This window comes from Arvicola amphibius, chromosome 9 (assembly GCF_903992535.2).
Source record: "Arvicola amphibius chromosome 9, mArvAmp1.2, whole genome shotgun sequence".
NCBI lineage: Eukaryota > Metazoa > Chordata > Mammalia > Rodentia > Cricetidae > Arvicola > Arvicola amphibius.
In genome coordinates this window covers 75,347,026-75,361,139 of record NC_052055.2, presented here as the reverse complement: position 1 = coordinate 75,361,139, position 14,114 = coordinate 75,347,026, and the positions used below count along the sequence as shown (strand labels likewise).

At 38.3% G+C, this 14,114-nt stretch overlaps 1 protein-coding gene across 2 annotated transcripts in view; it reads left to right on the top strand.

Moving 5' to 3' along the window:
* The window catches only part of Ptchd4 (patched domain containing 4), a 178,682-nt gene that overhangs the window by 47,275 nt on the left and 117,293 nt on the right, over positions 1-14,114 (top strand). The window lies entirely within an intron of this gene.

Below are 14,114 nucleotides of genomic sequence, written 5' to 3'. Positions count from 1 at the left end.
AAGGAAGTTTCTTTATTTATTAACCAATAAAAGCAACACATATACAGAAGAACTTGCCACACCAGACCTTAAATAAAAACAACAAGAAAGAGATTTGTTTTATCTCTGAGGAAATAAAAAAGAGTAATTTATTTCTTAAATCTTTAGTGAGTTTTGGTTACTCTTTTGCAATGAAACAAAATATTATTTTTTTAAAAAAAGAAAAACACATGTGCTTTGTTTTAGAGTGTTTTTTAAATTCAAATATCTACATATTTTCTTCGTAATGTTTACTTTTCTGAGGCATTGAAGTATTTCTCTTCCAGATAATATTTAAGACTGCTTTCTAAATTATACCTCACCAGCCAAGGAAAGGTTAATACAGTGGCAAAGCTAAGCCATTACACTCTCTTTCCCCATGCTGAGAAAAATAATATTTAGCTCCCACGTGGAGCTGCAAGATAAGAGAATACTTACCTCCTTGGCTTATCAAATGGCATTCAATTATTTTCATAATTGAGGCAGACTATCTTGGTCATAGTAAGGATCAGTTGTAGGGATCTCATTAGGATGTATATCACAGACCATAATTTCAAAGCCTACCTGTCCTCTGGGGGATTACAAAGATGAAGCAATTCAGTGGTGATAAATTGAACTTAATCAAGTGTTTCATCCTTTAGGTAGCATTTTGCTGACTGAGTTAAATAATGATGCCTCATTGTGAGTTTAAGGTAGTTGACTTTCAGATAGCAGAAGGACAGATTCAAAGGGGAAAATGTGGAGGAGAATCCTGAGATAGTTAAGGAGAAGATAAAAGAGAGGGGGAAGGAGAAGTAAGTGATGAACCAAGAAAGAGATGGGAAGTGCATCTATGGAAAGACAATTAAGTTTGAAGTCTGAATTGATTTGGTAAAGACCCAAGACTGGAACCCCTGTTTTATCAAAGGAATAAGGCACAACTAAACTCCACCACCACTGCAGATAAAGGCTGTATTCTTGACTTCGCATTCACTCACACAATCTCTATTTTTTTTCTACCTAAGGAAAGGTACATTCCATATTCCCTATCTCCATTAAAATCAGAAATTTAGTGGAGATATATATTAACTATCCAAAAAGGTCTCTTTGAATGCACATTTAATTCAATACATTTGAAAACAAAGTGAAAACAAAAATTATAAAACTGCATTTTCTAATTTCTAACATTACATCAAGATTACACGAACCAATGTCATATCTCCTAGTAGCTTTATTTAATTTCATGATTCTAGACCCTTATCGTTATAACAATTAGAGAGTTCAAAACTACATAAGCCATATTCATTTTTCAGGTTGCTTTATGCATAGTAACTGCTCAGAAAGATAACTATCATTGGACCAAATGAGAAAAAAGAAAGGGGAACAGAGTCATATGAAGATGTATTGCAAACTCAGTCAATACAGAGGTGACATTGAGACACCAAATTCGTGAGATTTTCTTTGTTGAGAAAACGCTGTTTAGCCAAGTGCAAGGTCAGATCAGCTCAGAGACTAAGCATGTTAGGATTTTACCCTTAATTAGGGAATCTACTGACACTTAACCTGTAACTTTAAATAGAATGCCTTACTCATTGTACCTCAGTGGGCAAAACCACAGTCCATCATGAAGAAGGCTGAATTGTCCCGATGATTCATTGCTTAGAACTTGATCCTAGGATTGAGGGGATGCTGGTTCTTGGTCCTCTTATCTCCTCCACCGCCATTCTGTTCTATGTAAAACTTGGTGAAGTGTTACACCTAATTTATCCATCTCATCCCAGACTACCTCTGCTCTGTTTTAATGACACATTTCTCTATTACTATTGTTGATGATTCAAGAGGGGTTGGTTTATAATATAATACAGATAAAATAAAAAATGACCTGGAATCTGTACCAAGTACACACCGGTGCTTTTCAATGGAATGCGGGTGTGTGCGTGCACACCTTCTATGAGTTATACTGCATGTGTGTGCTTTTGCAGCACCAGCATTTACACAGACTTTAAGCCATTTTCACTCCTGCAATGCTCCTCATGATTTCTCCTTTTGTCATTGTATTTATATGCTTTATTCCTGTAACAAAAGCACAAACTCTACTAAGGGAGAAAATGCATTTTCCTTTTATTTGTCTTTATCTTGTTTATCATACCCAATAATCTACCTCCCCGGACACTTAATACAGATATTTTAAGGTGCTGGAATGATGGGAAATCTGTATAGTTCCCAACAACACCTACACCTCAAAGAGGCAAAATTTTGTTAAAATGCCTTTAACACTCCACAGGAGGTATTTCTTGGAGAAAAAATACAGGTGTGGAGACATTTATTTTCAGAATGGTGTGTATTTCAGAAGATGTTTAAAAATATCTTTCTAAGGCTCACACAATGTTAGGTAATATGCTTTAGAGGAAGCTGTGAGGAAGACAAATATGCATATGTACATATGTGTGTGTGTGTGTGTGTGTGTGTGTGTGTGTGTGTGTGGTATGTGTGTCATCTCTGCTCTCCAGTACAGAGTTCCATCACTGATGTTTCTAGCAGTTTAGTTATTACAGCGCAATCAAAGAAAGCTTTTGGTGGGGGGACTACCCTTCTCACTCTCTGTCCCAAACTCATCGCAGATTCCAGGCATTCTGGATGTTTCAGAAATACAATGTACTTACACTCTTGTGAAGGCATTATACATACTGTTGTTCTCTATGTACCTGGACCAGGAAAAATCTCATTGTTATCCCTCTGAAAAGCCTTCTTAGTGCCTCCTGTGCCAATGATTCCTTCTTAATGTTCCCTTAGCACTTAATGTTAACCAATATTAGATAGGTAGGTATATAAATGATAGTGAGATAATGATGATGTTGGTAATGATAGACAGACAGACAGACAGACAGATGATAGATAGATAGATAGATGATAGATAGATAGATAGATAGATAGATAGATAGATAGATAGATAGACAGATGATACCTTTACATACTTATTACTCCCACCTCAGTCTTCTATTCCATCCCATAGCCACAAAATCTCTGAAATAAATGACTACTGTTCAGTTCAGCACTTTATCCTGGGCCCACCTAGAATGAATGTGTCTGCCTTCTTATTTGCTTCCACCTGTGTATAACATCTAGATACCTAGACATGTTCACCACACTCAGGTCTAATGTAAATATTTGCATAATGCTTGAGGTTTTTCTCATTTTCTTATCTTTCCCATTGCTTAGATGATGTTTTTATTTAAACAATTTTTTATAAAAAATATAAATACAGCACTATACCCCTCCCTTTCTTTCCTCTAGCCCTTCCCGTGTGCCCCTTACTTCCTTTTAAATTATGCCTCTTTTACATTAATTTATTGATACATACATACATACATACATACAATGTAATCATTACTGAGCCCATTTAGTGTGTTGCTGGTATATGTACATTGTCAGTGTTGACCACTTAGTATTGGATAACCAATTAGGGGACCCATCCCTGGAGAAGACTACTTCTCCTACTCTCAGTATTCCTTAATTGCCTGTAGGTTTTTGTTTAAGGAGAGAGTCCTATAAGATTGCCCCCTTCCATGTCAGCATGTCTGCTGGTGTTGTCCTTTTTTAGGTCCTGTTCAGGCAGCCATATTGTTGAGTTATCATGGGTGAATATTCCCTGTCATTTCTAATGACACAATCTCATATCTGACTTACTGGTCCTTTGACTCATCATCTTTCTGCTTTTCTCTTCTGTGATGCTCCCTAAGCCTTGGTGCAGGAGTTATTGGGGATGGGCACCCCCTTACCTGTTGATGGTTTTCTGTGATGGTCTCTGTTGTTTACCAGAAATGTCTTGGATGAGAAGTAGGAGCTACAGCTTACCTGTGGGTTTACAGATACTTCATTGGAATGCAGTTTGGAATGATGTTTGTCTAGTAATGTGAGACTATATATTCTCCTTTAAGACCCTTTAACTCACTAGCTCCAAGTAGTTACCTAGGTTTCTAGAACCAGGGTGATTTCTTCCCTGTTAAAGGGGCCCTTAAATCCAAATAGACAGTTGTCGGTAACCATCAAGATATTAGTGCCACAATTGAGCCAGAAGGGATATTTTGCCATGCTGGTCATTATTGTGATTCAGAGGCTATGTACGACTATTGGTAACTTCCCTCTTTTGTCAGCGTGTATGGAAAGTTCTGGGAATGCAAAAGTTAATCCTTGGCAGGCTTTTGGAGAAGGTGAAGTTCAGATTATGTGTGCAAGGTGCATAGTATTTTCAGAGACAGGAGCTTATCTGTACCCTGATCAAAGGATGTTTTAAACTCTACTTTGAGGTTTCTCATGTAGGTTGTCAGTATGACCTGTTTTTCAACTCAGGTGCTGACAAACTAAGTGCCATATTCATTATAGGGCCTGTGGTTATTAACAGAACCTATTAAAGGAAAAGATTCTTACTCCAAAAAAAAAAAAGGGATTATAATGGCAAGACTTTCAGTACTTCTACCAAAAGGGGAAGGGTATCACCAGACACAGGGACTAGCAGTATTCCTCAAGTGCTCATTTAGGTGGCAGTGAGCTTCCTTAAAGCAGGTCAACATCACAGCTATGTACTGATGGATGAAAGATACTCGTCCTTGAGTAGCCATTATGATTCCTTTGTGAACAATTTATCTAAAAGAATAATTACAACACTTTTAATGGAGATGGGGGGATAAGATCACTAATATGATCTACAGAGAATCAAAATATTCATTTTCATATCATATCCTAGTCTCATTAATAAAGATTTTAGAAATGGATTTGAACGAAAATGGTTAGTGTGTGGGAAAAGGTAGGGCTGGGAAGATATAACTCTGGCAACTGCGATGAGGAGGGCTATGGAGAGCGGGGAGGGAAAGCAGGAAGATTTAATAATAGAACAGCAAACAAGGCAGGCCAATGTGGAATGGCAGAAGAAGAGGGAGTCACTATAGAAAAGGATTGTCAATGCCCAGAGTGTCTCAAGAGCATGCTTAGGCCTTGCCCTGTATCCAAACGACAATGAGATAGAGAGAAGTTACTTTTTTTTTTTAATAATACAGAAAGCTGGTTGACCATGGAAGTTTTGAAAGTGACTGTATCAGGTGAGGAGAAGGGTGATCTGGGAAATATAAGCACATTATAATATTAAAGAGATAATTATTTTTCCCTTCTTTGCATGGATTTAGGTGAACTCCTTTCTAATGGGTGATATCTTGCAAGGCTAGCTAATTGGAATAATTGTTAAGAGAGGACACACTGATATGTGATGTTTTAATCTTTGGAGCATGTCTCCATCCAGGACATGATATATATTTTATTCTTTTGATCAGAAGACAATAGCTTTTCCTCAGTGGGGCTCAACAGAACCCTCATATCCACCGTCAGATGTCCTCAATGCTGTGTAGTATTTATTGCTCAAGGGTTGAATCCTTAAGATCACTTAAGAGATGGGTTGAAATTAGAAAATCAGCCATCACCCTTTCAACCATGAAAATTCAAAATATTGTTCCTGAGAAGGGATTAGCATCTTGACTAGAACTTTAACCACACATTGACTTATGGCCCCATATAGGTAGTGCTGCTTAGGAAAAGAATAACCAATCAGAGACAGAGATGGGAATATGTCTCAGTGGTTGTGGAACTTGCCTTGCATATTTTAGACCATAAGTTCAGTTATACACACACACACACACACACACACACAGAGAGAGAGAGAGAGAGAGAGAGAGAGAGAGAGAGAGAGAGAGAGAGAGAGAGAGAGAACCAGAGTTCTCTTCTGAAACCTCTACTCTCCGTCCAAGATAGGACTAGAACATCTGTACCTTTTGGCCTTGGACAGAAATACAGAAATGGAACTGCTGTCTTTGGGATCCTCATCCTCCCTATATCTGCTTCCTGTCTTCTCCAATATAATTTGCATTTGATACAGGTGATAATGCTATTTCTATTCAGTTTATAGATTTATGGGAACATTTACCATAAATGGAAAAAATCCATTGTGTGTATGCTATTGTGTATGAAGCAAATACATATGGGAGAGTTGATTTGATAGGGATCTGAAGAACAAATGGCTTTTACTACCTAAGAAACTGATCAGTTCCATTTGGTTGCTGACTACATCTTAGAGAAAGGGAACACATTTCTTTTTGTTGTTATTTAAGGCATCATTCTGGAATTACTGAAGGGAAGAGAAGTGACTTTGTCCAGATTTAGAAAGTGATAACACTTCCTGTTGCTATGGAAATGAGCACAAGTTATGTTGTTTTCCCATTCTTCTTATTTCCATTTTATCACATTAAGGCAGATAGATCTTGTAACATCTAATGTCTTCCATTAATTCCACTGAGGAATCATTTGGTTTCTATTGCTATGATAAACTCCATGACCAAAAGCAATTCGGAAGAAGTTTATTTCAGTTTTAGCTGTAGCCCATCTCGAGGGCAGGGTTGAACTTAAGGCAGGAATTTGGAGGCCAGAATTGATGCAGAGGCCAGGGAGGAGTACTGTTTACTGACTTGTTCAGCCTGTTTTCTTATAAATCCCTGGACCACCAGCCCAGAAATGGCATAACCTCTCAGTGAACTGAATCTTCCCACAAAATCAATATCAAGAATATGTACTATAGATTTGCATCCAGACTTATCTGATGGTAGCATTTTTCTCAACTGAGGTGCGTCTTCCCAAATATCATTAGCTCTGTAAAGTTGAAAAGAACAACAAAAAACCCAACCAAACAAAGAAAAACAAACAAAGAAACAGAAAACAGGATACCATTTAACAAAGAGTGCATCAGAACTTCAGAGATAATAGAAGCCAAACTCTTTTTGCTTCACTTGGAGAAGAGACAAACCAGGAAACACCTGCTTATTGTAGCAGAAATAGAAATTAAACTCCTATGACTTGGTCCTGTGCCTACAAACTTGTGTCTGTGCACATTTCAGATACCTGCTGGGAAGTGAAGAACTTTAAAAGACTAAATGAATAAACAATATTATATAACTATCCCAAGTGTTGCATATTAATAAGAACAATACCCAACCCTATCTGAGCACTATTCATCCCTTATATTAACATATAAGGACTTTTGCAAGACCTTAAAGTTTTTATTTTATGAACTATAGAAATGACCCTGGAAAGTAGAGCCTTCAATTGTGGTGTTAAGCAGTAATAAATCTTACTATGGCCAATGAGCTTAAGACACTCATGCTCCTTGTCATGTTTGTGGCTGGGACCCTAAGCATCATAGATGGCCTCTCAAGTCTTTTCACATATCCACAATTTTGCACATTTTCTCTTTCAAGTACATTTACAAATTATCCCTAAGTATGCAGAACTGTGTTAGGAATGTGAGCATTTGGAGCCTGAAACAGGAATGAAGTCACCAACACTGCCACTGTAGGTGGCTGTAACCTTATTTTTGCTTGTTTACTTTTTTTGACCTCATTGGTGCCTTAAAGCTATGTCGGTATAACCCTTCCTCAAGAATAATGAAATACTTGCCTCGGACAACTAAAATCAAGATCCTCTGTCTTTGAGTCTGTTACTTGGATTAAATCATTCCAACCAAGCTCGGGCCACTGACGTGCTAACATGCTCTGTTAAAATTATTTTATATTCTGGTAGGTTAATATTTTGTTTTATTTCAGCAGCACAGAAATCTTTTGTTTATTTTTTTTTTAGCCTTCATCTGTGGAAAACAATCTGAAACACTACACTTTCTGAGCTTAAAATATGACAAAAGGAATTGCATTTATTCTCTCCTTGGGGCATTTTAATGTTTTAAAGTCCTCATCTAGAAAATGACTTTTTTATTATTCTTTAATCAAATACCTTGTAGGAAGTTGTTTTCTTATTACTTGCTTATTCCTTCCAAATACGAAACCCTGTGATGGAAAATCAAGATAAGTTATCGTTTCACTTAATCCTATTTTGTATTTACATTTAACAAGGGGGAATGAAACAAAGAAATATGTTAGGAAACAAATGCAATGGAAGTATTATGCAAAGAAAGAAACAAAATCCCATCATTCTTTAAAAACTGTTACTAGCTCCTTGGTATGCAGGAAGACTTACTCTTCATTAATAAAAGGCAGTTGACTATCTAGAAGTTTATAATATCCTTGCAGCATCTACCTCATTGAAAATCAATGAAATCTGTTTTACAATTGCCTTGGCCAGGAGCTGTGCTGACAAAATTATTTCATAGTCATAAACTATCTGGATATTAACCTAGCATCAGCATCATTGAGTAGTTCTTGCTGTGCACAGTTTTCTACAGAGTATCTCCACATTCTCTTAACTCCATGAGGACAACTTCTCTGATCTTTACTCTGAGATTAACTCCCCGTCTGCTGTAGAGGTGTAGACTGGCTGGAAGTAATTTGAAGGCTACAAAACAGAAGCTTTTAACACAAGTCAAAGGACCCAGGAATATTTCTCCTGCATGGCTGTCACTGGACAGAGACCGTGATGTGCTGCTTTATGGCTGGGAGACAGCACTGTGACCTGTGTTTTATTGATTCACCTTGCAATAATTTACCTACTGGAGATTGCTTCTGCTGGCATTTTCTTATGCTGCATCCAGAATCTGAAATCCTGCAGGATTTCCTGATGTTTTGCTTCAGAGTCATCCTGACCCTTAAAACCTTTAACTATAGTGTGTGAGTGTAAGAATTCAAAGTACATCAAATCTTTCTCCTGAATACACTCACCCATATTTCCATACTGAAATACCAACCTTTCCCCTTAATGAGGCAGTGCTGCTGGAGCACTATTTCCTCTCTAACCTCACATCTCACGGCTCCCTCCAGTTCTTGGAGCATTCTGCCTCCTTTGCCTTCAAGCCTAATACATGTGAATGCTTCTTCACTGGCTTTCTTGCACTCACTGAGGCCCCCTGTCTGCTGTCACTAGTAGTGACTTATTGTCCTGCATGTGCTTGATGCACAAGTGAATGCTGAACAGTAATATATGCTGGGGACATGATACGAGAAACTAAAGAGATTGGGGGTGGGGGGGGAAGGGATCCTTCAAATTACCCAATTTTAGCAAAGCAATCTCTGCAATGTAATGTGATTAGTGGTTTACACGTAAAGGTGAGTTCACTCAACTAACGAGCATTATGCAAAGACTGGGCTTGTTTAAGGCTTCAGGAAGTCGTTAGTAAGCAAACCAGGTCATGGATCTCAGCGAGTGTGTGCTCTAATTGAAGATACAGAAAAGGAGCAATTGAATGACTATATACAATTATCTCAGGTAGATGTCATTAGTAGGGAGCTCGTAAATCAGGACAATGCAATGACCTTAAGAAACAGGGCATCCAGTGTAGATTAGAGTTAATTAGTTTGTTGTTGACGTTGTTGTTGCTTTAAGCTAAGACTTCCATAGCAGGAAGTAGTCTTGGATTTAAGAAGAATATGGGGAAATATTCAAAGCAATGAGAACATCAGACACAAACCTGAAGATGGAAATTAATGTGATGTGTTCAAGGAGGAAAAGGAACAGGGAGAGGAGGAGATGGGAAAAAGAGAGGGAACAATAGGCAGGGTCAGAAGACATCTCTAGCTGTGGTCATCCATCACTCTGCAGTTCTGATAAAGAGCCCCTGTTGCAGACCTAGTGCAAGTTCAAACCAGTGGAGGGCTCAGGTATAGAGATGATGTGGTCTCATTTGCAGTTGTCTGAGTAGGCCCTGTAATACTACATTGGGGAACAGCAGAATCAGACCATGATTTAATCAGAGACCTGATGCCATCCTGTGTTGGTTACATGACAGCTGAGCTCAATACAGCACTGACATAGAGCAACACCGAAGTCAGCATGCTACCATCCTACCATTTAAAAAATTAACCGATACCTTCATAGCAACGAGACTTCTAGACTCACAGAAATTTCAAAATCTGTGTGAGAAGTTACTATGAGTAATGACGATGCTGAGTCAAATTCCAGGTGTAATTTTACCTGACGGGCTGCCTTACATGAAGAGGAAGACAGTTGGAAAGGGGGATCCACAGTTAAAATAAGTGTTCTTATACAACTCAAAGTAGTTTCTCTGCTCTGCCTCAATGAAGGTCTAGAAGGATTGGAGTTGGTGTCAGATCTAAGGAGAAGCTAACAGGCATGCCTTTTCTATGCGTCCAGGCTCACTCATCTAGCAAATAAAACAGTTCTACCCATGGCTAGTTAGATCTTAGCCTGCTGCTGAAATAACCAATATATTGCACAAATAGTGGTAGGAGCAGCATTGCTGACATTCAGGTCTCTCCAAACTCTTTGTGTAAGTAGTTTTTTTCATAGCGTTAGAAAGCCGAAAACTTAATTCTATATCCTATAATCATCACTTCATATATTCATATCTCTTGTTAAGAAAACTGAAGATGGCACAGACAATGAACTACATAAAAGTTCTCCCTGTTAGTTCTCCCAACGAGAAGGAGTTAATATGGTACAACTCAAGTCACGTGATCTTCTGAGCAGTTCACTGCGTTAACCTGCCTAAGTATATTATGAGTTCAAGGAAGTTTCTCAAGAAATAGAATATTTGCTGTATTCATTCTCAGTTTTTCCTACTTAGAAGTAGCTAATGATTGATTAGTTTGAGAAGAGACATTCTTTATCACTCTTATCTAAAAGTAGAATGTTCTCATGCCCATAATGTGTATGCCTGGGTTTCTAACGAACCCACTACTATCCGTAGTGGATAGGTTGGCTGAGCCAACTGCATGTACATATTGTAACCATCCGATAGAGTTTTCATGTGGGATGGATGTCAAAACACCTCATTTACATTGTACAGGTGCATAGATTTAAACATTGACCAGAAATTCATTGTTATTTACGGAAATATAACGAGGGACGATACAGTGACTGTCTATCTCTTATAAGGTATTTTTATTTTTTAAAAAAATGAAAATTAGGCAACTTCAAAAGGAAGGTTGGCAGCTGGCCAAACTGAATAATTTTTGACTATTTAAAAATCTATACATCTTTAAATTTTTGATTTTTGTCCAGACATGTGATCAGCACCTTCCTTATCTACTATAATCTCCAAGTGAGAGCTGAGAGCACCTAACTCTCTGCACTGCAGCCAAAGATCCCAAGAGGTCTTTGTTTTTTTAATGACAGAAAGGAGCTAAGAGAGAACAACACATTCTTAAAAAGAGACAGAGCTTCTGGGATATGGCTTTCTCAGATGATCAGACACACACATTTAAATAAACACAGAATTTCAAAGCTATAGAAAGAAAAATTGAACCAAAACATTATGTCAGTATTTAGATAAAATACATCAAATAAGCGAGCAATTTGGATCTAGTGAGCTAACACAAACTATACCCGCAATTACTCAGTTCTGAGACATGATTCACAACACTTTCCTCAAATCTTGCCAACAATCTTTGCAAGATCCAATGGGTTTAAACAAGGAAACTTACAATCAGACTTTCAGTTTGATGTTATGTTTTTTACTTTTTATTTTTTTATTTCTATGGGTGTTTTGCCTGCATGTAGTTCTGTGCACAAAGTGAGTGTCATGTGCCTGTAGAGACCAGAAGAGGAGCCAGATTTTTTGGAACTGAAATTATAGATAGTCACATGCTACCTTCTGTGTTCTGGGACTTGAACCTGGGTCCTCTAGAAGAGCAGCCAAGGTTCTTAACTGTTGAGCTATCTCTCCAGCCCCAGTTTAGTTTTAAGAAAGAAAGGAAATATTAAGATTACAAAGATTCATTACGGTAGTCGATACACCAAGGAGAACCCACAAGTCAAATTGTTGTTAGGAAATGTTATTCATTTGGGTTTGGTCAAGTTTGGCTTCCTTCCTTCCTCGTTCCTTCCTTCCTTCCTCCTTCCTTCCTTTCTTCTCCTTCCTTCCTTCCTCCTTCCTTCCTTTCTTCCTTTCTTCCTTCCTCCTTCCTTCCTTCCTCCTTCCTTCCTTCCTTGCTTCTTCCTTCCTTCTTCCTTCCTTCCTTGCTTCTTCCTTCCTCTTTCCTTCCTTCCTTCCTTGCTTCTTCCTTCCTCCTTCCTTCCTTCCTTCCTTCCTTCCTTCCTTCCTTCCTTCCTTCTTCCTCCCTCCCTCCCTTCTTCCTTCCTTCCTTCCTTCCTTCCTTCCTCCCTTCCTTTCTTCCTCCCATCTTTCTTTCTTTCTTTCTTTCCTTCTTTCTTTCTTTCTTTCTTTCTTTTTTCTTTCGTTCTTTCTTTTGTTCTTTGTGTTTTTTCCAGACAGGGTTTCTCTTTGTAGACCTGACTGTCCTGGAACTAACCCTATAGACCAGGCTGACCTCGAATTTATAGAGATCCACCACTTCTACCTCCTGGGTGCTGAGATTAAAGGAGTGCATCACCACTGCCCAGGGGTTTGGTTTCTTAAGGTGGTTGTAACTATTAAGCATGAAGGGAAAGGTACACAGAGTGACTGTGATATTGTTCTCTTTCGATGTTTGATCATTCTCCAAGTTGAGTTTGCATTCTCTAAATATCTCCAACTTCTCATGTTTGAAATACATGCTGAAATATTTAAGACACTTTTGTACATGTTAAAACAAAATATAAACAATTGCCTCATATCTAGGTGTCTGGATTAAACAAAGTATCTCAAATGCTAGCTAGATGCCTGGTAGTTCCATGTAAATACCTATGGTCAACATACTGGTCAGTGTTCTGCTGCCCTTGCCTACTGCTCTCTAGAGAGAACTGTTCCTTGCTAAGAATCAATTCTTTTATTCTCTTGTGAAAACATGTTTCCTGACTCCATTCACATACAAACTACTTGTAGAATAAACTTTCTTTTGTGCCTACATCTCACCTGATACCAACAGTGTATACTCAGCCCTATAAATCATCCTGAAACTTACTTTTGGGCTCAACATTCAATCAACCATTACCACCAAAGTGTGGAGACATCTGTGACAAAAATAATATTTCCAAATAGATTAAAGTTTTGTAATGGCGGTCAGAGAGCACCCTCATTGGATGAGAATAACTGACAATTCTAAGTGAGTGTGCTTTAAAGAAGAATGACTGCTTTGTTTATCCAATTCCTAGGATGATGGTCTTATCTACACTTCCTCAAGCTCAGCATTGAAGTTTGGACAGCATTTGGTGATATTATCTGAAAATTTTATCAGTTTCCTTTAAGAATCTACTTATAGGAGAAGATAAGACTAAGACAGATTCAGGTGTTGTCGGGGAGGGGGAGATTGTACAGACCCAGCAAATGCTGGTACCACAGGCAGGAAGTATTTCAATACCACACTAGCTTTGAGAAAGATATTTACCATCTTCTGAACTATTCATTTGACCACACAAATATAAGGAAGTAAGGCTGCTCTTGTCTGCATGTTGGTGCCTATATTGATACTGGAAACCTTAGCATATTTATATATAGGATAATTACATGTTAAGTTTTGAAGCTCAAAGGCAATTTTCATAGAATTTAAAAGGAGAACACCCAGGGCAAACTAAATATCAGAAACTGGTAGAGTAGGAGACTAGAAAAAGAAGGAAAAAACCATGCCACTGAAGCTAGAACAAAGGTCAGATATGTGGCAGGAAAGGAGGCTCTACAGAAAATAAGGAAGCCCAAAGTATTGGGAAATAAAGCTAATTTACATTTGGTCAGCATCTGAAAGAAAAAGGCAGATAAGGGAACAAGGACACTGTGGAACTTTGTGGTGGCTTACCATGGCAGGACTAGGGCAAGGAGTTCTGGGAAAGATATATGTGGTATCTCTTTGAAGGAAAATGTACTCCATCTCTTTAGCATGGCCTAGGGTGAGCCTCATGCCTTGCTCTACTTACAGAGCTAAACATCAATCAGAAACTTGATCTGCTCTTAAGGAATTGGACTAGATTTCTATAGAAGACAATGTACCAGTGAGAGCATTTGGGAAATCCAAATGTATGAGCCTTTTCGCATGAGGCAAGTCTGGTGTGGCTTTGTGATGCTCTCTCCACCGTCTTTACTCCTGTTCGTCCTGCAGGGTTTCCCACATAGCTCCAAAAGGTTAAGACTAGAATCCCGACTCTCCTCTCCACCCACATCAATTCCACCATCACCGGCACCTCTCTTTGCATTCTTTGTGCTTCTTCACTTAAGAGTAAGACACTGTTCCTTGGAATGTGCA